The following is a 25539-nucleotide window of genomic DNA, read 5'->3' as shown; positions in this document are numbered from 1 at the left end:
AAGTGTTGTACATAAGCTATTCAAGATTTCTCCAGCACTGACTGATACAAAGCACAATGAGATGGCACTTCTAGAGATACAGACAGCAGCTCCAAACCCAGAAAAGGGTAATGAGATGAGTTTCACATGGCTAAATCAGTGTCGAAAACACTCTTCTTTCTTTAGACAAGGCAGGAAAACATTTAAATGGTCACCTCAACATAAGGGGGACATGATCCATTCTGTAAGCAGTTGGGAGGGCGTAGAGATGGGACAAAAATGTTGTCTCAGAGGTCTTACCATCTTAATTTGGTGACTTCTAATGAAAAAAAAAATTAGAAATAACATTATGCAAAGTTATCTTAAAGCTGAAAACCTGAACAGCACATTTGTTGTTGTTGTTTGGCTAACTCCTCCTGGAATCACCTTTCTGGTTTAGCTAGTACTTTGTAGAGAGCAGTGAGGTTTCCCATAGTGGAGTCTCTCTGGGCTCTGTTTGGCTCTCAGTAAGGCAGGCCTATACCTTTTCCTCTCCTCTATGGAGAGGGGAATATGCATTAAGGTGAAAAGTCACCTTCCCAAAGTGAGAAAGGGATTCGATTGCTGCTTCAGGGCTGTGGAATTATTTGGAATGTTTTATAAATGGTTGCTACAAAACAACAAAAAAGGTAATTACAGAATGTGTATATCACAACGTGCTTTTTACAGACATTATGCATTGTGTTCACATTCCCTTAAATGTTGCTTCCAAAGGTGCACAGCCTCTAGCCCAGCTGGAATCTCCGGGAAGAGGCAGACACAGGGGAGGAGGGGGTGGTGGAAGGAGAAAGCAGCCTTCCAGTTAAAGATCAGCCCTCAGTTAAAGGGCAGCTTCCGGCAGGCTGGCCTCAGGTGGAGTCAGGGTCAGAGGGAGGAGCAGCAGCAGGGTGGGACTGGGGTGTTCTACATCTCATTCAGGTCAAGCAGAGTCTGGTCCAGCATCCTCTGTCTACAGAGGTGCTCCTCTGGTGCATTTTCAGTTTATCTTCCAAGTCATCAATTGTCTATTCCAGCTTGGCTACTGATCTCTCAGCAAACTCAGCACAGGTCTCTTCTTGAGTTTATCAGCAAGAATCTTGATCTCTTCCTCATATTTGTCTTCTTTTTGAGAGTACTTTTCTTCAGCAGCACTCAGACACTGCAGGTTCTAGACCATCAGTCTGATCTGCTCATCCATCCCTCGGCAACAGGACTCTGCCAGCTCAGCTCATTCCTCTGTGCGTTCCAAGTCTGCTTCAATGATCACCAACTTACGGGCCACCTCTTCGTACTTCCTCCTATCTGCCTCTTCTGCAACGTGCTTAGCTTCTTTGAGTTGGATTTCCTGGAGTTCCATCTTTTCTTCATCTTTGAAGGCCTGGTTTTCAATAACCTTCATACACCCCTCTCACTCCCATCAGCAGCTTTTTCTGCTTCTTCCAGCTTTTGCAGGGCAGTGGCCAGGCGCTCCTGAACATGGTCCAGCTCCTCTTCAACCAGCTGGATCCTACTGTTCAAGGAGACCACCTGAGCCTCAGCCTGTTCCTGGGCCCGCCTTTCTCCCTCAACTTCTCGCCGGAGGTGCTCAGCTCGCTCCTCTGCATCATTTGCCTGCTGCTGCAGAACCTGGATCTGGTGCTTCACCGCCTCGATGGTGGTGATCCCAGCCATCCTGCCCACCCAGCTACTGCTCGCGCTCCGGTTCCTGCCTCCTCTGCTCGGCGTTGCAGCCGCCTCTCCAAAACTGAGTTATTTAAGACAGGGAATCCCTTTTTTTCCAATCTTTATATCTTTTTAACTTTACATCATCAATAGTTAGCATAGTGACTTGCACATATTAGCCTTTCAAGTGATGACTTAATGAAGAATGGCCCTCCTCCTCTCATTCCCTAACACCCACGTACCAAACACACACATCCATTTTAAGGGAAAATGTAAAAACACTGCAACTCACAGACACAGCGAATGAACGTGCATTGAGACAACATGTGAATACATAACAGAGATGCCATTACTAACGGAGATGTTTTGCTTCCAAACACTGTGGTGCCTAATAATTAGTGACTTGAAACTTCACAAGAAGAATAAGAGAATGTGTGCTACTAATTGATTTTTAAGTCTTACAAATTTGGGCTATATCAAATACAGAACAAAAACCTAGTATGTTTTGGCCTCTGCTTTCATTTTGATAAAACGGCTACAATATCACAAAATTCAAGCAACCAACTGTTACCTTTTTAAGAGATATCAACAAATAGTGAGATTGATGGAAACATTTTCTCAGGGAAAAGATGTTCATGTCCAGACTAAAAATAACGATGCCCAAAAAGAGCACTGTGACCTGTTGATTATATAATCAGTAACCTCTCCCTAACCCAACTCTCTATCTTTACAACATCCAGGAAGATAATGCAGACCAGTCATTGCAGGAAATCTGTAAAAGCCATATACAAGTCCTGACATAGTCAGACCAAATCCAGAACCAGGGAAGTAAAGACACTCAGTATCATAACATGCCAAGCTTACTGAAAGGTTACATGACTCACCAGCAATCAGTAAGGCACACACTTTAAAATGGCTCTGAATATGGTAAGAAACTTGGTTTCATGCAGCCTCACTCTGATCTTATTTCCTAGAAATCCAATCTGATAAAACTCAGCCCGTCTATCTCTACATAGATGGGGTGAGGATCGGTTACAAGGGAGAGAAAATACAATCCCAAATTAACTACGGACTATACAGTACAGAAATGTTTGTCTTTCCCAGTAAGATTTGTCTCTTCCACCATAGCAGTTTTGCTCCAGGAAGTCCTTGGGACCCAGGCTCCTGTCAGCTCACCATTCTGTCAGCCTACGGTTAAGACTGTGGCATGTGCATTCCAGACAGCAAGACTGAGAAAGGATCTTGAAGAATAGAGACGAGGGCTGTCTCTTAAGGAAGGCTCCACATAAAACGAAGCTGCCACATGAAACTTATGCTCAGTCTGCAATAGCCAGAATTCAGTCCCATGGCCATGAAAGACACAAGGACGCCTCTGTTCTTAGAAGTCATGTTCTGGTCAAAACTGGAGGATTCTATCACACTAGAAGAACGAGAAAACAGACACCTGGGGAAACCTACATTTTCTATCGTGGGAACAGTACTCTATCCAAGTGAACTCAACAATCATAAATGAAGCTGCTATATAACTCTGAACAATGTACCATGGCTAAAAGTTGTCTTGATTCACTTCACTTATTCAATAAATTTAAGTCATTTTAAATTCCTACTATACGTTATTCCATTAAGAGTTATCTCTAATAATTATGAATTTCATTTCACAAACACCATTGGTGAGTAACAGAGTGTAGGGCTAGGGATACCACCAAAAAAACAACTTGATATTCATTTGATAAAAGGCAAATGCCTTGCTGATGTTAGTTCAAGACACAATTAATTCCGTTTAGTAAAATACTTACCAACTTTAGGAATAAAGTATTTGATTCCCAAAACACAAACTTTCTTTCTCCTATTCTCTTTCAAGATAATGATAATACTAAGAAAATTTTTAAAGCGGCTGATTTTATGAGGTATGGACATTCCATTTCCATAGAGATGTAGGTATACCTAGACTCACTCAACCAACACATGATAATTTTGTACGTTTCCTTCTCAGTCTCTCTTCATTTCATTAAACTCACCAATGTACATTAAACAGCTACACATTTAGAAGCCTCTCCAAATAGGTGGTTAGTTCATTTATTCAGTATTTCAACAAATATTTATCAAGCACCTGTCTGTCAACAACTTCCGTATGCTGGAGAGTGGACTCTCAAAAGAGTATGTGGCACAGGACTCAGTCTCCCCAAGAGTTTTATATTCAAAAGACATTGCTTCTGGTAAGTAGAACACAGTTCTTCTCAGAACTAAAGGACTCCCTACTGTCTATCTGGTATTGTCAATAGCTATCCCGTTCAGTCAGAACAGATTCTCCAACTGTACCTAAACAAATTGCCAAGAAGTGCTAAATCCTCTCCCCAAAAAGCCTTATTATAATAAGTTCTTTCAAATAACTTGTCAAAAAGGATCTTACTGCAGCATGGTATGCAGATAATTTGGGTAACATAACGCTAAGAGAATGAGTCAGAAGCATCATCACTCTTGTAACTTTGACCCTGAATTTGGTCTAAAACTTCTACACATTTTTAGTGGCATGTAAGAACAGATGCTATAACACCTGAAAATGGCAAGATTTCAAATTCATAGTACCACAAAACCATTACTCTTCCCCCTGGAGCCCTTGAACTTTAATAATGTCTGACCTGGTTGGCCAATAAGTTCTAAAAGCAGACAGAAGAAAATTGCCAATAGTAAATATTGCTGGAATGATTTTTCATTTAGAAAGATGTTACAGGTTCTCTTAAAAACAGGTCACCAATTCTGTGGACACTTAATTTTCTTAAGGGAGTAGCCATTGCAGAGGGCGGGTACCCACCTTTGTTTATGCAAATAGAATCTAGCTGACAACTAGATTCATATATTCTTATTATCACTTACACATAAAGCAAACAAAAATAGACACCCACATACACACTCACACACAGTTATATATAAACCCATCCAAATCAAAGATAAAGTGTGGCTAAAGAAGTGGATGTGAAAGAAAGCTATTCTTTTTTTCCCAAGACAAATGGCACAAAAGCCAACATCTCATTCACTATCCAAAGAAAATGATACACTACACAACTACGTCTAGATAATCATATATTAATAATTTTCACATTACACAACTGAAAAGATTTATAAAGGCACAATTTAAGAATCTACCTTGCTTAAGTCACTTAAAAGAAGCAAAGTGACAAGAGGAACAAGCAATGAGGTACTTCTCTACAACACCACAATTCGAAGTGACTTCCTACATGCCCCTTGCTTTAGTCGAGTATCATTTCAACATGCAATTATCCCTGTGCTTTGATGCAGTTGTCATCTGCTTTGTTTTTAATGCAAATACCTACTTACTGATTAAATATTTCCCATATTATAGTTTGTGAACCATTTCTCATATTTTGCTGATAAACTACTTTAGCAAGATAGCCAATCTTTGAGACCCCTGAAATAATATTCAGCCAGAGGAGCTCTAAGGTATATGCCCTACTTTGATAGGTCAGAGACCTAAAGCATGTGGTCACATAGAGAGCTGTACAAGGGAGAAGCTCTCATCTTTTCTCTCTCAGACTGTAGAAAGTTTCCTTTCACAGCTTTACAAAAACACCAGCCTCCAGATTGGCAGGGCATTATCCTGGCACTATATCCTTCTTAAAAGCTTAACACATCCTGTGTGAAAAACAGGAGCTCTTTCCATCCACATGGACAAACTGGAGCTCCAAGACAGTAAGTAACTTGCCGAGGGCCATGCTCTTAGCACTGCAGCAAAACTGGCTTTGGAAGCCAGATCTCCTACCTGGTCTGGATCCCCAGGCCTGTATCTTCTGGCCCAGGAAAGGTGATGGTCTCTTCCTAGCATTCAGCTAAAGAAATACATTTCATAAACCAGATTTGGTTAATCGCTTTGTAAAAGCAATAGAACTGAATTCAAGTTTTTTCTCAAACTCCTGGCTTCAAGTGATCCTCCTGTCTCGGTCTCCCCTTGAAAGTGCTGGGATTACAGATGTGAGTCACCACACCCGGCCCTTTAAGTTTTTTCATTTTAAGTTGATAGATCCCTGATTCTTTACAATTATAGTTATTTTTTAAAATAATACTTTTACTGGTTTGCTCAAGTTTTTATTTTTAGCACTTTACTAACATCACTCCTATCAAATTGTCAATGTAGATGATATGATCAAGGTATAATAGGCCAGGTGTGGTGGCTCACGCCTATAATCCCAACACTTTGGGAGGCCAAGGGAGGAGGATCCCTTGAGAACAGGAGTTCATGACCAGCCTGGATAACAAAGGGAGACCCCCATCTGTAAAAATAGTTTTAAAAAATAGGCCAGGCATAGTGGTTGCATATCTGTGGTCACTGGCTACTCAGGAGGCTGAAGCAGGAGGATCACCTGAGCATGGTGAGGTTGAGGTTGCAGTGAGCCAAGATCACGTCACTGCACTCCAGCCTAGGCGACAGAATCCGACTTTGTCTTAAAAAAAAATATATATATATATATATACACACACACACATACACACACACACACACACACACACACACACACATATATACACACAACTGCTCCACATAGAGATATTTGTGTAAAACTTTAAATATATATATATATATTTGTGTATAACTTTAAAAGGCAAAGTGAAAAGGGGAAAATAGTAAAAGCATGCCTAACTTTTAAAGTTATATTCAGGAGATTCAGGAGATTGCTTGCCAAGTTTTTTTTTTTTTTTTTAATTTAGCATATTGTCTAAAGAAAAAACTTTTACCTAAACAGTGTATCGAACAATAAGAACTTCACTAAAGAGTGATAAAATTTTCCTTATAGAAAGGTTACAGATATCTCTATTGATCTTCTGTACCTTCCTTCTGGAAGTAAGATCCTTATAAAAGAATAACTCAAGGACACCATAAATAAAGGAAAAAAAGAGAACCAACACACTAGAAAAAAATACTTGCAAATCACATATATAAGGCTTGTATCTAGAACATGTAAATAACTCTTACAACTCAATAATAAAATGACAACCCAATTTAAAAATGAACAAAGAATGTGGATAGACATTTCTTCAAAGAAGATATACAAATAGAAAATAAACACATAAAGAGATTCCCAACATCATGAGTCATTGAGAAAATAGAAATCAAAACCACAGTGAGATACTACTTCATACCCACCAGGAAGGCTATAATCAAAAGGACAAAATATGTAAGTGCTATTGAGGATTCTGAGAAATTGAAATCCTCATACATTCCTATGGGGAAATGTAAAATCACGCAGTCACTTTGAAAACTAGTCTTATGGTTCCTCAAAATGTTAAACCATGTGACCCAGAAATTCTCCTCCAAGGTATCTACCCAAGAAAAACAAAAACATATGTCAACACAAAACTTTATACATTAATGTTCATAGAAGCATTTAATCATAGTAGCCCAAAACGGGAAACAACAAAATGTCTACAAACTAATGAAAGGATAAACAAAAGATGGTATATTTCTACAATGGATTTTTCAGCAATAAGAAAGAATGAGACAACATGAATGAATCCCAAAAACATTACGCCAAGTTAAAGCTAGTCGTACTGTATAATATCAATTACACAAACTGTCCAGATGCGCAAATCAATAGAAACCGATAGTAGATTAGAGATCGCCTAGGACTGAGCTGAGCCAGTGTGAGAATGGGGAGCCATGCCTGACGGGTACTGGGTTTCTTTTTGGGGTCGTAAAATGTTCTGTAATTAGATAATGGTGACGGATGCACGAGTTTGTGAATACACTAAAAGTCAATGAATGTACGCTTAAAAAGGGTAGATGTTACAGTATGTGAATTGTATATCCATAACAGGTTATAATTGAAAAAAGAATACTATATAACGTACAATACACTTAATTTTAAATTGGAATGAAGGAAGGAAGGACAGAAGAAGGAAGGAATAAAAGGAAATTAAGGAGGAGGGAGGGAGGGAGGGAAACAGAGACACACACACAGATCTCAAGGAAGTCAGTCATGACCGTGGGCACGCTTCTAGTGGAACCAGGGTCCAGATGGAATGCAGTCACATGCACATTAGGTCATATGAAGTAAGCTATTTTATTTTACATATTGTATCAGAAAACTTAAGGCATGTTTCTTTAAATCAATTGGATATTTCTCACAGCGTATTTTAAATACTGTAAAGTTACCTCCTCACATTCTCCTGTGAACTACATCATCAATGTTCTTCATGGTTTATTTTCCTGACACACCAGATAAGATGTTATTTCCACTGAACACAATCCTGGTCTTCAAACTATCCACATGATTGAAGCAGGCCACTTCCCACTGATCCCACAATTTGGTAAGATACTATAAGACTGGAAACAATGGAGAGGAGTGGAAGATCTTTCCCGTTCATGTTCATAAGTACCCAGCATGATTACACCTACTGTTCACAGATTTCCAGTGACATTTACAATTTTAACAACGTACTTTTCCAACCTCACAAACATAGGGACCAAGAAACACCTTCTGTCACAAGTACCACTGATCAACCCAGAAAATGCCACCAAAATGGGAGGAGAGAGTTAATAAATCAACTCCTACTGCTTTAAACTCCAATTCAAAAGTCTCTCTGTGACTTCCAACCTGTTTGGGTTAATCCCTAGACAGGTGGCAACCTTACCAGAGTAAATTAACCACCCCCTAATTGTACAAAAAGAGCTTGCTGGTAACTGACAGGAATACAGCTAAATATGACTGCGCCCTTAGAGAATATAAAATTTACATAACCCCCTTAGAGGTTAAGGGAATAGTGACTTCTATAAACAGAGATTTTAATTTAACGGAAAACATTTTAAAATAAAGTTTAGGTATACAGCCTTTTAAGGAATTGAAACAGACATCATAAGCAGGTAAATACAGAGCTGCTGTGGGAAGAAATTAAATTATCCAAGACTGCTTTTACCCAGAAGCTTTTAACCTTCATCCTGTATGGCTTATTTTGGATGATTTTCAGCCAGATAATAAAAAGCAATTTCATTTAAGTGCTGCAGTCACAGAGTTTACTGCATGAAATCCTTCTAAGCTTCATTTCCACGTCTCTTTATGGGCACACCTCTAGCATTCGTTCATTCTTTGGGAAGCATACTTTCCTCTATGTGTGTGCAGAGTCCCCTAGAAAAAATCCCAAACTTCATTCCCCTGTTCTCATTCACTTCAAGAAGTGGTCAGCTTTGTGGAAATGTAGAAGTCGGACTTTCGGTCATCTTTATAAGCCAAAAAGTGTATTTGTTCCTTTTCCATTAAAAAGAACAGAAATCACATGGGAGGCAGTATGTCTAAAATAATGAATCAAAACTTTGAAAGACCCATGCTCAGAAACATATTCATATTCTACATATTTATATATAAAATATATGTAACAGTACACAATGCACGATGCTTTTAAAAAACCAGCATCAGGGTTATCTGCTGTGACTTGGTATCAGCAGAGAGAAGGAGGCAGATGGAATTCTGAAACATGAGTAAGATAACGCTCATGTCAAAACAAAAAACAAAAAAAAACTCCTTGTCCTCAAGCATGCTAATGAAGCAAGTGATAAGCTATAGGTCAAATTCCCACTTCTACAATCAAAACTTATCATACAAGCTCTTAAAAAGGGAGTGCATCTGTCATATGTTAATGACTTCAAGCCGTTCACTGAACTTTTAGGTGTATAGGAAAACTTAAAAGCACTTCACAACTCCTTGTGGGTATAATTAGCCTGTTGGAATTGTTGGCAATTCTCATTCTGGGACTTTAAAAGGTCACTCCACTCTTTAAGATACCAAATTTGGAGGTACTCTCCCTTCTGGACAGATTAGGCACACCCTGCAATTAGTATACACAGCTGCACCTGTTGCAAAGCCTTCACTGATGTAAATGGGGACAGTCAACAACATTCTAAATTCTCGAGGGATTATTAGACCTTGGAAACCAAGTGATGAACAAATCTGATGTCTGCTATTGAGGTGATGGATGGTGGTCACACCCTGACCACACACAGAAGCCACAATTTTTATTCTCTATAGACAATTCCAGCTAACACGGAATCTCAATCCTGTAAGCAGTCAACATGCAATTTTGCTATTTAACAGAACTAAGTTTTTCATAATCTAGTTGAGTTTCTACAAAGAACAAAGAGAACTCCAGATTAAAAAAAAAATACAAGTTACAGAAACAGCATTATTGATTTATATAAACTTTACTAAAATCGTAGTGAAGTAAAAATGTTGCTGGTCACAAAAGGAGAAAAGCTTTTGCAGTTTATAAATGTGTAGGTCAAAGCTACTCAAATTCTTCTTTAATCTGTTAATCCTTTATAAAAGTATTATACACACTGACAATGATAGCGATTTCACTGCTATAGTACAAAATAATAACATAGATATTTAAAAGAAATGCATTTAGGAAAGAGGCATGAATTTAAGAAATCAGATTCGAAGTTTGAGAAAGTCTGATATAACTGTCATTAAACAGTAGTTAAATCTTAAACATAAAGCCATAAATTATGTCCTTCCTTACTTCCTTCTTCCTTCTGTCTTTCCTTTCTTTTTTAATGAAAGAGAAGCACAGGGGACAGGGGTCTAAATCCCCCTTTCTCTTTAAACCATGTGAATCTTAGATATTTTCTACGTTAGGAAACACAGTTCTTTGGCAGCTGATACAGGTGGTCACATAAACAAAAAGAAATACCATAAAGCCATCTTAAACTAAGATATTGTGCTTGGTAAATCTATTAGGCAAAGAGCCTCTTATTATCACCACAATATGTTAAATATCATCATATATGCTTAAGTGCTTTTTCTTCATATATAAATTCTTTTCAAAACATAATTGGAATTTTACAAAATAGGGGAAAAGCTTTTTTTTAAGGAGTTTTACTGTATTACTGTGAAGTAGGTATACTTTCTTCTGAGTGCATTAACTACATGTGGAAATACCTTTAAAAGGTCAGCTGAAATAATAATATAAAACTTCAAGTAATGAGACTATTTCAAAATTAGCATTCCAACTTGAATAAAACCAACAGGAGTTGATTACATTCTTATTGCTCTCCAAAAGTATTTTCATCTGATATTTACTTGAAAGTGTGTGTGTGTGTGTGTGTGTGTGTGTGTGTGTGTGTACCTTTTAAAACTCATAGAAGAAAATTATGGAATTGATCATTTTTTTAGGTTTGCTGTTGGGTCTATATGGTAATCAAATTTAGAAAACTATAAATTACATTTAAATTTATTATTTACAAGCAATTAATTATAAGAAAAAAACAGCCAGGTGGCTTTCATTACATCAATTACTGTTAATGACAGAGACCTCATGCTGCTACTGTATTTAGCATTTGCATGTGTCAAGTGCACATAGTGGTGTGTAACTCCTCTCCTCAGGGTGGAACCAAGCATTGAAGCAGAAGGCAAACTGCCCCAAGTTTCAGATCACACCCGAACTAGTCCTTTCGGCCCCACATATTCCGAAGGGTTTAACATTTGTAGCAGAAAATCTGTCTTCCAATAATATTTTGTTGAAACAGCTTTAAAACCAGATATATAATTACTGATCATTAAATAGTATTTACCTACACTTCAGTTACTTAAAGTCCTACCTCTATGATTTAAATATTACCAAAAAAAGTTTAACGAATTTGCAGCAAACCAAGGCATCTATTAATGTCTCACAAATGCAGTTTTTAAAGTAATATTTAATGTTGCCTCCCTACCACAGGAACTGTGCTAAATAAATGGACAATAACTCTTTTTTCAGGGTTCTGTCTCTGTTTTACTTAGCCTTTTGTAGTGATTCTCCCAACTCTACAGTAGGTAGAAGTTCCTTCCAAAGACAAGGAAGAATTTTACCTCTTTATTCTGAGAAAAAGCATGAGTTTCAATGATACAATAGGAGAATAGGAGCTTATAAGATATGGAAAGAAAACAGAAAGAAAATAAAATAAATAGCTAATAAGTTTCATCCTATTTCAAACTCCATCCCAAATAAAGGCATAAATAAGTATCTCCAACTCTCTCCATCAGTACCACCAGAAAAAGGAGAAAGTTTTACGAAAATGCTTTGTAATCTATAGGATAAAATTAAAAAATTACTATAGTCTTCCTTTCTAAGCAAATAAAAAATGCTTTAAAATGTAACTGAAAATCCTAAATTGAGCTACCACTCTGGTATTCAAGGATTAACTGCCTAGTTAGATTCTCTAACCCTTCACTTCTCTTCTTCCTCTAAGAAGTCTGCCTAATACGGGCACGGTGGCTCACGCCTGTAATCCCAGCACTTTGGGAGGCCAAGGCGGGCGGATCACGAGGTCAGGAGATCGAGACCATCCTGGCTAACATGGTGAAACTCTGTCTCTACTAAAAATACAAAAAAATTAGCCGGGCACGGTGGCGGGCGCCTGTAGTTCCAGCTACTCGGGAGGCTGAGGCAGGAGAATGGCGTGAACCCGGGAGGCGGAGCTTGCAGTGAGCCGAGATCGCGCCACTGCACTCCAGCCTGGGCAACAGAGCAAGACTCCGCCTCAAAAAAAAAAAAAAAAAAAAAAAGTCTGCCTTATAAACAACCACCAGAGAGATGGGTAACGGAATCTACATTTGGGGAGCACAGAGAAAAGGTGGGCATAAAATAAGGGCTAATAGTTAAGGAAGGAGAGTCTGCACTTACTAAGTACAAGGATAAAGTAACAAGATAAACTTTTTCAGCTAAAAGAAGGAACTAATTTACTCACATTATCTTTAGCCAACGTAATAGTCCTGCAGAAGGAGCGGAATTTGTACATATAGCACCAATGATGCTGCCATGCTCAAAAATGCAACTTGTCTTTAAGAATCACTTTAGAACCACTTTACCAGTTACACAAGAAAACCAGCTTCACAGTCACACCTTACATCTCACCAAAATACAGGGTGGCCACCAAGTCTAGAAATACAGACAAATACAATAAAGGATTTATTGTTATTGAATTATACCATATGGCAAAATAATTATGTCTCCAGAATTTATGGTCACCTAGTAACATCAGTCCCCTTATTTTTCAAACTTAATGATGCCTTTTGTCTCCATTCTCAAAAGTACCAAAGACACTGTGCCACACACTCTAAAAATACTTGCCAAAAGAGAAGTCCCAAAAGTGTTTTTGCTATCATCACAATGTGTCCCCAGCAGGAAACAGTATTCATTATAGCACTTTTAAAACTGTGAGTCATTAATTTATAGTTGCAATGCATGTGAGGGAAAATCAAAGTTCGGTTATTGGAGGACATTAGAAAAGTTAGGCAGAAGACAAGACGCAGGCGCTGATAGCCTGGCAGGCACAGGGCACACCACCAACCAAAACCATGAGCCCTTCTACTGGAGTGGCTGGAAGCGTTCACCCTGAGCACACATGCTTAAGAATTCACAGTAAGTGAAATTCAAACTCTTTCCTTCTTACTATTACATAATCATTTTTCAACACCCTAACAAGATTTTTCATGTCTTCCTAATCCCAGTTAGGAATAATAGTAGCTTTAGTACTATGAATACAAAACAAAAATTGAGAGTTGCTATCGACAAAACCCTGAGTGTTTTGGTGTATGGTGCAAGTTAGTGATTCGGTGATGCTATGATCGGGTCGTGTCCACGACGAATTTTCAGAGAGCAGCCTAGAAAAGTCAATCAGCGCTGCTGTCTATTTTTATGATGCTGGAGGCAGTACAATGGTAGAGCTCACTGGCACTGTGTGCCAGGCAGGACACGAGGATTTTACTCATAGGGTTAGGAATTCCAGTCCCAGAGAAGGCCAAAAGCAAAGGTCTAATGTAGACAGTTAAGATAAAGCAGCCTAGCTTGAAGAGGAAGCTAAAAATGTTCTGCTTTGGAAACTGCCATATTTGTGACCTCACGGCAGACTGAGAAAACCAAAGAGCTCCAGAAATCACACAAGTAGTTAGTTCACTGGGGTTTTACAATGCCCTGTGGCTGCTCAGTTGGGAATCCCCTGAAAAAGAAGTTCATGAGGTTTAATAATAGGTGACAGATCACCTCAGTAGGTCCAGTTTTGCAAAAATATCCATGCCAAAGACCACAGAGGTACCTGTTTGACATGGTCAAGGTTGGTAAGTATTACACTAGTCTTCATCTGAATCATGTCAGCTACAAGCCAAAGATTACAAAAAGAAAACGGGGGATAGAAAAAAGCCAAATCTCCAATCACAAATCTACCTTGATTCCAGCCACTAAAATTTCACAAAGACCCCTTTTCAGTCCAAGTTACCCCGTGCTCAATGGGAGGACAGTTACACATGGTACCTAGTCTCAACCCCTAATTCAATCCCAGTTGGTAAAGTCATTCACATTCTAAATGGGAACCAACTCCTCACACTGCAGAATGTTAGCACTGCACAATAATCCACAGTGAAGGAAATGCTGAAAGGAAACTTTCACTTTTTTTTTTTTTTTTTTTTGATACCCCTACTTGGGACATCAAAACACTGTAGCATTACTTCCTAAAAATAATAGAAATTACGTTGAATCACATGAAACAAACCTATTTACAAATCTATTTATTCAAGAATAAAAGTCGGTAACTTAGAATTAACCATTGAAATAGGAAAAAACACAAATAAAAATGGATCGAGAAGTCCGTCTGCAAATGTTAGGATCCATTTCTTTCGTCCAGTTTTACATCAAAGTTTCATAAACTACTGAAAACTATACTTTGATGGAAAACATGACTCCATTACTAGTTCTCCTGCTGTAAACGGTCCCAGAATTTATGTCTCTGACATACGGCCACGGATTTTTACACTGCCACCAAAGTACTCAGTCAATATCCAAATTTCTACTAAACCAAGCCATAAACAAATCTTTAACTGAAAAGCTCTGTCTACTCGTTTATAATCTGTTACCTGGAAAAAAAGCAGAAGGTCTCTCTAGCCACCTAATCACCATATCAATGACACATGCCACAAGAGAGAAGCACTAGTTTATTTGATTGATCATGGTAGATAAACTCCAAATAACAGAGAAATTAACAAATGCTTGACATTTGCTCAACATCCATTATTCTGACACTGCTTTCAGAATTTCAAAGCCTGGGAGTATGCTTAATCAACATTCATATTCCCTCGTGAGATACAGGCACCATATTGCACCCCGCCTTCATACTGATGAAAACTGCATATTGGCCATTTCCAAAATGTTCTGGGACTCCACACAGGGCCCCTTTTCTCTCTTGTTCCTGCTCTGCAGTTTTCTTTTAAACACTTCCAAGACAAAAGCATCTGCCAGTTTTTCTCTCTAGGGATGTATGCAAAATGAACTTAACAGTTTTAAGGCAGGAGTAACCCTCACATCTAAATTCATTCATAGGACAGAAAAGGGCCTAAGAGGCCTCTCCAGGGACAAAACCCTGCTGAAATTTTCCCCACACACAACAGTGGGAGCTTTATAAAATCTAAGTCCAGACAATTTCCAATTCAAATGCCCAACATAGCATGACCTTTGTCAGATCTCTGAGCCCAAGATGCACCCATGATTTTTTATTCTAACCAGCACAGACATTAGACAGGGCACTATTGCTAAGCAGGAGGTTCAATATTTGCATGCTCTTCTATTGTGAAAATGTAACAGTGACAGCACTGTGTCAAATTCTTTTCCCTCTAGAACTTTAACTCCATAGGAGAGGCATGGCTGACAGATGACTCCCCAACATCTGTGTTATGTACACTGCACAGCTGAGAAGCCCTGGATCACTGTCAGAACATCGTGGAGCTGACCTGCACCTTTCTTATGCCTTCTTCTTATCCCTGCCCCAACCCACAAATAAATATCTATAATATAAATAGTGCAATTTTTAACAAAATATAAAGATGGCAAGACAGATTAACATAATTTATAGTCATTAGGCTGTTCACGTAGCAGCTCAACATATGTTGTATAAATGTCCTATACCGAATAATTTATCAGATCTGACACAGTGCACATCATATTGTTTTATTTAATACACTTACTAAAATTTCATGGATCAAGCATCACTTCTGAAAGCACTGAGAAAGCACTAGAAAATATTTATTCACCTCCCGTGATTTATTTTGATTACCCTTAGAGCTACATGATAAAGTGGAACTCACAAAATTACAAGGTTAAGGTTTACACAGCCATTGCTTCATATACTAAAATATAACAAATGGCTCCGTGTCTGTGTTATATTTTACTTTCATTTAGTGTTAAGTAGAACAGTAGACTAAGCACTTAGCTGCCTACTGAATATTTTAATATTTTTAAATAGGACTTAAATATCTTGGCCCAGAGAGTGGGAGCTTAAGTAACAATTTCAGGAAAGAATAGTGAGTCCTTTGTAGGGTACTAGTTAGAACAACAGTGCCAAAAAAAAAAAAATTAAGCATGCTTCAAAGTCATCATCTCCTCAAAAGAGATCACAAAATAAGCACAGGCCCACATCAGAAAGTTAGCAAGAATTCAGTGAACGCATAGAAGAACACAATACTATGCTAGGCAATACAGCGTAGAGCTGGAAGATCAAATCACAGCAAAGCACACAGCTCCCATCCAAAGGATCTCACAATTAACTCAAATAGAAAGCAAAAGAGAGAAATGTATACATTCCAAATGAACAGGTAAAAGTAACTACAATGGCCAAAGCAAAAACAAAAAACAAAAAACAAAACAAAAAAAAAACTCGACGTAGACTAGATATTCAAGAGACCAAAAAAAAAGAAAAAAAAAGAAAAAAGGATGAGGAGGATGAGGGAGGGACAGATGGGGAAAAGAAGGGCAGGAAAGGAGGGAATGGAAAAGGGAGAGACAGACAGAAGGAAAGAGAGAGGAAAAGAGAAAGGGAGGAAGGGAAGGAAATAGATTAGACGTGGCACTTGAGATTCTTCACACTTGAGATTCTTTTTCATCACTTTTCTCCTAAAATGTTTTATCCGGAGGAAGGTCTCCAAGACAAGGAAAATGCAATGAAAAGAATGGTAAAAAGATCAGCCAGGGGAGAGGAGCTGAGAGCTTCAAAAGGCAAGGTCAACAGGACTTTTCAAAAAAACAACATGAATGCTTGTTGGCCTGATCATGTCTGGGAGAGCTATTAAAAACTTTATTGTATCAACTGCCTTAGGAAAGAATACTAAGCAAAAAATCTTTTGTTTCCAATGGACTATTTTGTTTAAAATGTAGTAAAAGTGAGATGAAGACAAGACAAGGAAATTATCTTTTTTAATAACTAAGTCAGGTCAGGTGTGGTGGCTCACACCTGTAATCCAAGCACTTTGGGAGGCGGAGGTGGGTGGATCGTTTGAGTACAGGAGTTCAAGAGCAGACTGGGCAACATAGCAAAACCCTGTCTCTACTAAAAATACAAAAAATTAGCCGGGTGTAGTGGCACACGCCTGTAGTCCCAGCTACTTGGGAGCCTGAGGTGCCAGGATCACCAGAGGCCAGGAGGTCAAGGCTGCAGTGAGCTGAAATTGCACCACTGCACTCCAGCTTGGGTGACAGAGTGAGACCCGGTCTCAAAAAAAAAATAATAAGTTTTATGTCCATTTATGAGTGATAAACGAGAATTGTTCCCAGGCATCTACAAAATAATAATCTTCTCACAAAAAACCACTCTCAGGCACCCAAAGAAGCTCCATATGTTTCAAGGTGTAGATACTGCAATCCAGAAGCAAGGCATCAGCTTCTCAAAAACTTGACCTTACCATCATATCACAGGAGAACTGACAGTCAATGAGATACTTCATGTGGAGTAAAGAAACCACAAAGCCATATAATATTGTATTGCAAGTCAGGCAGCAGAGTGACTTTAGATGAATAACAGGTTATTGTAAAAATACTGAAGGTTCTATCATACTGCACCCTCAGAAAGGAAAGATAAAGACGATGCAGTCAAATAGAGTTCAATACAAAAAACAGTAAAGTTCCAATCTCCCAAAAGAAAAGAACTAAAGATAGGAAAATAATCTTGCTCAGTTTAATGCATGGTGATAATGGTACCTGGAAAATCCTAAGTACAGAATAATTTAACCCTTACAGCTTTATGTCTGAGCAACAAAACCACTATAGCCATAATGCAGGGTTTCTATGAAAGTGAGTGCCAGCATTAACAGATAGCCTTAAGAGTTGGGATGGTGGTAGAGAGGTTACGTATCAAAAAATTCAGTAAGAGGTCACTGAGAGCATTGAAGAAAAGAACGAGTTTGAGCGTTGCAAATTCTTGCTGGGACCCCTATCATCACCATCACTCCGGCATTTTATTTCTAAACAAGAAATATATTTTACCTTTCTGAGATTATTTTCTGGTTACAAGCCAACCATTATGAACCTTTCAGTGAATCACTGAATAGGGCACTTAAAGGGATAAACAATTATAAAAATAACTCTGTCACAGGCGCATACATTTTATTTTATTTAGTGATGTAATAAGCTTAGGGGCATATATCAGGTCCAAAATGGTCTTGGTCATTAATTTAAGCAATAAATCATAGGTCTTGCCAACAATGACGGCAAACAGATGCTAACAAGGAAATGTATTATTTAATATTGCCATGTGTTATAAAAATGTAAGTGTGTTTAAGACATGTCTTAAATTTTTATAATAATATGCATTTAATACATTACTGTTTTGACACACGCAGGAATCAGATTTATAGGGCCCATTCCGTAGCCTCTTCTTCTGTGAACCTGAGAGCATATTCTGGGTTGTTTTTCTTTTGGTTTTTTTTTTTTTTTTTTAAGAGGTGGAACCAGCAAAGTGCATGTTTGCAACTATCTAATTGGTTGTCTTGCCGTTTTACAGTAAATAACGTCAGCATCGAAACTCATTAAAAAGAATGAATCTATGCACTTTGCCTAAATTTGAAAATAGAACATCTAAAATTATCATTTTAAAGAAACATTATAGCCTAAGAAATATATAAGAACACTTTTATATTAAGTTGGCAACTAATTTTTTTTACATTCATTTTGAACTGTTCTGCATATACCAGGCAAAAATTACTTAATTAACAAGTTTACAAGTAAAGTTCAATATTCAAAATTTGGAAGTAACTAAGAAAACTCCACTATATATCTTCATGCAGAAATTCTAAGAATCAAACGGTAGTATATCAAAACACAAGGTAACTTAAAATGGAGTTTTTCTATCCATAAATTTGGCACATTACGCCAAACCATAATATTCCCCATCTAATATTTCCTTTTAGAGCAGTAGCTTTATATTCCTTTGCCAGCAGGTCGAATCCTCCTAGGGAGAGGGCTTGTGAGAAAAGGGAATTAGGGGCTAAAAACTTAATCCAAAACCTCTTTTAAAAAAAATGAGCTTTTTTTTTTTCCACATCAACAAGATACTAACTCTACTAAACGTATTTTTTGTTAGCAATTATTTGGTTTGAGTTTCCTTTTCAATCAACTCTCCTAGCTGCCAGCATGGTCTTCCCTCTTTTTTGTGTAGGCAAGGAGTTCATTCTTTAGAACACTTGAGGAAGCAGTGCTCGGAGTATGGAAACTAAATTTTCTTCATTAAATCTACTGAAGCAGATATTTAAAATGCATTTAATATACTGGCAATGGTCGGTGGGCACCGCTGACTGTGACAGGCCAGTTACTGATGATGTGCCGTCAGATGGCCTTCTCAGCAGGCGCCTGGGTCTCAGGCTGCTGAAGGACAGCAATATCTTCCCCTGTGTGTAAGCTCTATTCATCTCCCAAGTATTTACTAAATCACAGGCCTCTGCACACATAGCCCACGTTTTCAGCGTATGCTAACAAATGATGGATGGCCTCGTCAATTCGTTATGTCCTGAAAGCATGGTTTCCTGCCATTCCAATCATCAAACCTCAGCGCTTCAGAGCTGATCAGTCCCAGGGAATATATTTTACAGGCTCCATTAAAAGAGTAGAAGTTCTTTCCATTAGAGTCTCTGGCACTCTCCTCAACTATCTGTTGTTTCAACCAATTATTTGGGCAGAATATTCAATAGGTGTTCAGGTACTATAACATGGGCAGGTTTTTTCCTGATATTCATCAAGGTGTAATTTCTTTTATGATAAATCAGTGGAGGTATCTGAATATAAAATATTTGATAGAGAAATTTATGTTTTAAAACCATGGGCAAAATCTTAAAAATACTTTATATCATCATATTATATTTATTATGTTATATTATATTATAATGTAAGTGTATTAGCCAATGCACTTCAAAGGAACATCCAAGGCAATAGCCATTCTGTAAATCATCTAAGGCTTTTAAGAAAATAATTCACACACATTCTCTTAATTATAATCTAGACAAAGGCACAAACTGCTTAAAAATTCTCCTGACAGTTCCAAAGTGAGATGACAGAAGTTCAACTTGTCAAAGAAAAAATATTCTTAAAAGAACATTTATTTTCAGTTCCAAGGTTATATATGTCAGTTGTCTTTTCCATAAGCCATAAGAACATTTTTTCTCTATAGCTTATCTATGGAACAGAAAATAAATAAGAGCACAGTCATACCCTTTACTCAGAAACAGTAAACTTCATAAAAACAGATGAACTTACCACAACTAAACAGAAAGCTGAGCTTTGAGGAAATGGGGTGGTATTAAAGAGCCAAACAACTTGCTATAAATAAGCTTCTTGAAATGCTAAAAAAAAATTGTTTTAAGTGCCGGACTCCCATTTAGCCAATAGCCACATAGGCACCAATACACCTCCAGTCAGTGTAAGCTCCACCACACTGTCCTGCCATTCACCTCAACCTTAACCTCAAGATTAAGCTCATTTTTATTGCACACAAAGGTCATCTGTATTAGGTCAAAATTCAAAGTCCCTTGTCAGAAAAGGTTGATATATTCCAACCTTTCCTTCTCCATGCATCAAATTTTTCATGGTAAAGTCATATTCAGCAGACAGTATATTCAGCAATTTATTGTGCCATTGTAATACAGTGCAGAATACAATCGTCCAAAAAGCTATCACATGAATAAAATATTTTTCATGACTCTGAACCAAATCTAGACTCCTTACACACCTCTAACAGAGGAAATAAAACTAACCAAGTCTTGTTTCCATGCTTCAGAAGAGTTATATGGCAAATAATTGTCCCTAAAATACAATCTATAGCATAATTTTGTTTTTGCTTCCATAGTCTTTGGGAATAGGCAACTTTTTTTCAAAGCGTCACTGAAATTTTTAAGTGTTTTTTTCTTTAATGCAAAATCATTTCACTTGTTTTAATACTTTTATTCAAATCTGGCCTAAGCAGTTTAACTGAAGTAGGTCTAAACCTGAAACCCTCTCTTTGATCTAGAACCTAGAGGAAGATAGGCTCTATGATACAATGAAAACTAAAGGAGAAAAATTACTGTCTTGCCCAATTCATTACTATTACAATTATGTGATCAGCAGAACTGCAAAAATAAGATAAATTAAAGGAAAGATTTGAGGGCACCATTCTAGAATACGTCGTAATTAGTAAAACCCAAAGCCTTAAGGAGTAATCAATCTATTATCTTTAAAGCGTTTATGCAACTTCTTTATGTTTACCACAAGGATTTTCCAGTATATTAAGGATATTTTCAGTATATAATAATCAGTATATTAGTTTTGATGAATGGCTTCAAGATCATTTTAAAAACTCTCATTCTTCAAATTTGATTAATACCTATATTGAACACTAAAATCAGTGTTCACGCTGACGTGATGATCTAGGGCATCCTATAAAATCTCCATGCCCTGGAAGACTTACACCTGAACTTACATATTTATTGGAGTCAAGCTACTTCCTGATAGAGCAGAACCCTGAGTCTAAAACTGGTACTCACTCAAGTATCTTTCATAAATGCATAAACGCCTTCTTACCAAGTTGAGACAAAAAAGTGAAAGAGCTTCCAGATATGAGTGGTTGCATTTGAAAAAAAATAAGTAGACAAGAAAATACGCGGAAGGGGGTGGTTTTAGACAAAATATTTTCAGTTCTAATATTCTGAGTCTAACTATCATATCCATAAATACCACTGCAACAAGCAACCATGAATAAGTAATGGTACCAATAATATAACAGCAGTAGCAACCAGTGTAGTATCAGGAACCATGCTAATCATTTTACATGTACCATCTTACTTCAAGTTCATAACAATTCCATTTTATAAATAAGGACTCTAAGGCACCAAAAAGTGAAGAAACTTACCAATTAGGTATCTTCCCTCTGTTTTTTTAATTGGAATAACTGCCAAATGAAAATGTAACATCTGAGTTTGAATTTTTCTAGAAATAATTTCTGACATGATAAATCCTCGGTTGTACCACTAGAGCATTTCTAAATTCGTAAAGAAAGTAAAGAATTGGCCGGACGCGGTGGCTCAAGCCTGTAATCCTAGCACTTTGGGAGGCCGAGACGGGCGGATCTTGAGGTCAGGAGATCGAGACCATCCTGGCTAACACGGTGAAACCCCGTCTCTACTAAAACTACAAAAAACTAGCCGGGCGAGGTGGCGGTGCCTGTAGTCCCAGCTACCTGGGAGGCTGAGGCAGAAGAATGGCGTGAACCCGGAAGGCGGAGCTTGCAGTGAGCTGAGATCCGGCCATTGCACTCCAGCCTGGGTGACAGAGTGAGACTCCGTCTAAAAAAAAAAAAAAAAAAAAGAATCACTGTAATGTCCCTAAACTTAGCTAATTTATCAATTTTAAAAGGGACTCATTTTTCTAAATGAGACATGTATACATGGCTTTTTTTAAAAAAAAATCAAGCAGCATTCTTTAGGCAAGTTCAATCAAATGTCCATTATGAATGTACCATAATACTTACAATATACTAGGTACTCCTAAGGCCCAAGACTAGAATTCCCATTCCCATGCTAGCTACGGTAAGGGAAAAATAAGGAGAAAGCCCAACAATCACAAAAATCTTGTAAGAATGAATGAGTTACACATGGTAGTAGTGTGAGTCTCTTTCAGAAAAAAGGCTACAAAAATCAGAACAAATGGGGTTTAAAAACTTCTATAAAAGACATCCCTTGCAGCCATAATGTCTCAGACTAGTGACAGAATGCAGTGGTGTGTGAGGTTTGACAACTGCCTTTGGTAGTGAGAGGTGGTGGGGCTGGAGAAGGGGGAAGCCCTGGTTGTACCATTTGCCAATTTCTGTGGTGTAAACACTCCCACTGTGGATGAATTTTAAGCTACCAATATGAGGTCGCGGTTTGTAGAGTCTGGAAAAGATGCTCACAATCAGTTCTCACAAGCTGGAAAGAGCACCAGCATCCATTGGCTGTAGGCCAAATTCAGCCCACAGACTTGTTCTGTTTGGCCAGGAAAATGTTGGCCCACACAGTGCTTTAAAAATTCAAACAAATTGACAACATTTAAAACTCAGGATATTTTATTTTTTCTTAAAAAAAAAAAAAAAAAATCAGATCTAGAGCTGCTTTCTGAAGAGTGGAAGGCCTGGCAGCACCAGGCCCACATTCCTGCATGGCACTGGATGGCTGGCATAAAGTAGCCGCTGCCTTGTCGGTACACACGACTGTACTTTCGCCTAGCTGCAATCCCAACCAGGTCAGCTTCATTTATTCACTTGTTATTGATACTTGCCTGGCCCCTAGAGGGATGGGAGTCTGTGATCTCTAATTTAAAAGCATGAATGGACAGTTTTGCATCCAGATGTGGAACTTTGGTCAAATCACTGGGTAGGACTCCTCCCTCAGTTTCTGCATCTACAACATTAACAGATTTGACCAAATTATCTCTAATCGCGATCTCGATCCAACACTGGCATGCTTTATAAGTCACTGAATCTGAACAATAAGAGAGGTATGCAGGTCCCTCCCGAGCAGCTTTTATGATCTGCATGTAGAGAGTTCCAAATGCGCCCACCAACATGCAAATAAAAAATTGAACATGTTATAAACTTGAGGTTAAATGTATTTTTATCTTTATATATTTTAGTTGTCCTCAGAAAATGAGAATCTAGATAATTTTAACTTTATCCATTAGGAAACAGCTATTTGTTACATACAGGTCGTTACATACACGCTGGAAGAGTCTGTGGGCTTTTTAACATTATACAAGGAAGAGTCTGCCTCATTTTCCCAGTCCATTTACCATCTTAGCTAAATGGGGCTCGAAGTGTAAGTTAATTTCAAATTTTATTAGCTTTCCCTACCAATATTATCAGCAAAAACAAATAGCAGTGTAATATACCTCAAGTAAAGGATGATATCAGTTTGAGAGAACTGTAGACAGAAACAATATTTTTTTTAAAAAGTGCCTGTCTAACTTCATGTGTAAATGTAGAAGACACATTCAAATGACTCTTCACCTCCCAGATCTCAACCACAAAAGAAGCCACTTACAAGAGTCCTATATACACCACATCATAAGCTACAGAATCATAGGAAGATAAGGTGTGTCACAGGCATGAATGTCCAACCACAAAATTTTCACCCTGCATCTCTATTCATCCTAAAACACTCCTAGATTCAACAAAGTTATATTTGAGAATAATCATAAATATCTATGACAGACACTGATTCATAAATGTGCTGAATGTAAATCTGGATCATTCATACTAGGCTGATCTGAGGATGTACAAGTCAGTCTGCTGGTAAGTGAGTTTAGCCAACACCAACATCCCAAAGTGTAGTAGACCTTTCCCATCCTATGTAGTGCTAACTGCAAACTTGGGGATTTTCAATAGTCTTAAGTGATAAACCTTCATATAATAGAATAAACACAAGTTCAGAGTTTATGTCTCATCCTTTTTTGTTCCTGGAACAAATGACAAGTCTTAACTAACAGTGACAGAAAATAATTAAAATAAATATATGTTGGGGGAGGGGGGTAGTGATGATATACCAGGTATTTTAAGTCTTAGTCTTCGATATGACTACTCTCCCAGGACAACCTCAGAAAAAGACTGGACTTCACACAGAATTGCCTCAATTAGCAGGGGCCGGTGTTTGGTCAGGGAAAGACCCAGTACTTATACATTTAATTGAACAGCTATATTAAGAGATATGAATCTACCTTACTTTTTTCCTCTACTTGAGTTGCTTTGTTTCAAAATATTTATTCTCATAGTCTTGAAGTTATTGCTTTAAGTATAATAGCTTTAAACATTTTTTAGCAACTGACTCATAGTATTTCAAACACATAAAAGAAATAGGTCCTGAGAAACTTTAACATTTTACTTTGGATGAAAAACTGCAGAGCCCTCATTATCTCAGTGAGATCCCAGCTATTTATGAGGTCACAGTTTGAACACCACAGTAGGTTAAAAAAACAAACAAACTTTTACTTGCTGTCAGAAAGCCAGAATGAATAGAAAAGATGACCCTTCAGCCAAGAGACGTAACTTGAAAATGACAAGACATGTTGCTGTTCCTTGGCATGAAAGAAGCTTTGGCTTACAAGGAAGGCCTACTGACTCTTCACTATATGTTTCATGAAAGGGTAGGGATGGGAAGAGAGGAAAGAAAAGGTGAAGCAGGTAGTTCCTCAAAGTGGCTACAACAGGGTGGGATTTGTGATCAGCATGTACCATCTTTCATACGTGGGTCACAGATTGGTCTACTCTAGCTTCAAACCCATGGACCAAACAATCCAGGATCTAGCTGTGTTCTGTTCCCCTAAGAAATGGAGAACTGTCATTCAGTTAGGAGTTTCACCCTAGCTGCTTAAATGTCTTCACTGTATATACAGCTCACTGTTTAAGCAACTTGACAGCAGAATGGAGAATGGAGAAACATATCTTCAGGTGTACATTTGAAAACATCTCCCTTCAATAAAAAGACAATTGAAAATAAAGAAACATTTACTCTTTACCTATATTCTATATGATCTTTATGCCAGTGCATGATTTCATACATTAAGGTCACTTTTCAGATTTAA

At 37.8% G+C, this 25539-nt stretch overlaps 1 protein-coding gene and 1 pseudogene across 1 annotated transcript in view; both read right to left on the bottom strand.

The window, feature by feature from the left end:
- CDIN1 (CDAN1 interacting nuclease 1) overlaps positions 1-25539 on the bottom strand; it is a 112805-nt gene that overhangs the window by 77913 nt on the left and 9353 nt on the right. The gene's annotated exons all lie outside the window — the stretch shown is intronic.
- On the bottom strand, positions 922-1668 carry LOC108543702 (tropomyosin alpha-3 chain pseudogene; annotated as a pseudogene).

This window comes from Rhinopithecus bieti, unplaced genomic scaffold (assembly GCF_001698545.2).
Source record: "Rhinopithecus bieti isolate Rb0 unplaced genomic scaffold, ASM169854v2 scaffold_23748, whole genome shotgun sequence".
Classification (NCBI taxonomy): domain Eukaryota; kingdom Metazoa; phylum Chordata; class Mammalia; order Primates; family Cercopithecidae; genus Rhinopithecus; species Rhinopithecus bieti.
Note: the sequence above shows the minus strand (reverse complement) of the source record. Positions and strands in the feature narration are given on the sequence as shown.